Genomic DNA, 934 nt, shown 5'->3' on the forward strand with positions numbered 1-934 from the left:
AGCCATTCATTTTCCTGTTTGCACTCCTCTGTGGTGTGAAAATTGGGGAGGGGAGGCAGAAGCTCCACTTCCCTCCCGAAATGACACCCAGTGGGGGAAGCCAGGACATCAGGGTAGGGTGGCAAGTGGTGGCCAGACTGTCACCGCCAGGGTCTAGTCTAGCTCACGGTCCAGCTCAACTTCCTCCCCGCACCACTGGCCCCCAGTCCCCTTCCACCACCAGGTCAACCCAGGAACTAAGGCAGGAACGGGGTGAGGAAGCAAGTCAAGCTGAGCAAGGCAGGCAAAAGTGAGTCTTGTCTTCATGGTCCGCTCATAATGACGTCCTTTTTGTGTGCAACGGCTGCAAAAACATCCTGGACAGAGAAGCAACAGGCCAAAATAATCCCATGCAGCTGCCAAAGTAGCTCAGTTGGGCGAGCATTAGACTGAAGATCTAAAGGTCCCTAATTCAATCCCAGGCTTTGGCAGATTCTTTCATCTTCTTTGTGCAGGGGCAGCTTGTTCTCTGGCAGCACAGTGGTGCCTACACCCAAAGTGAGCAGGGCTGACCTGTAGCAAAGCAGTTTTGGGGGCCCCCTCCATTAAAAAAGTTACAACATTGTATTCTCCTGGGACCCCTGCGGGGCCTGGGGCAAATTGCCCCACTTGCCTCCCTTCTGGGTGGCACTGAAGGTGAGTCTCTGATCTTGGGCTCTGCAGTAGGAAAACATAGAATGGGCTTCTGCCCCTCGTTGGCCCACCTGACCTTTAATGATGAGAGCTGTCTTTCCCAACATGGCAGGAAGAGAGCAAGGCAGGGTGACCTTCAGGAATGGTGCCAAAAGGCTGCTGGGCAGTGACAGGCAGGGATTGGGGATGAAAACTCCTCTGTGCAGCTGAGCAAGGGCAGCACCAGGGAAGGGGCGTCTGTGAAAATGGCTGTGCAGAAGGG

The 934-nt window shown here is 54.6% G+C and overlaps 1 non-coding gene across 1 annotated transcript; it reads left to right on the forward strand.

Annotated features, from left to right (window-relative positions):
• Positions 1–397: 397 nt before the first annotated feature.
• On the forward strand, positions 398–470 carry TRNAF-GAA. Its single transcript has one exon. It is a non-coding gene; the product is annotated as a tRNA-Phe (tRNA).
• The last annotated feature ends 464 nt before the right edge of the window (positions 471–934 follow it).

Source organism: Gopherus evgoodei, chromosome 13, assembly GCF_007399415.2.
Source record: "Gopherus evgoodei ecotype Sinaloan lineage chromosome 13, rGopEvg1_v1.p, whole genome shotgun sequence".
NCBI classification, from domain to species: Eukaryota; Metazoa; Chordata; order Testudines; family Testudinidae; genus Gopherus; species Gopherus evgoodei.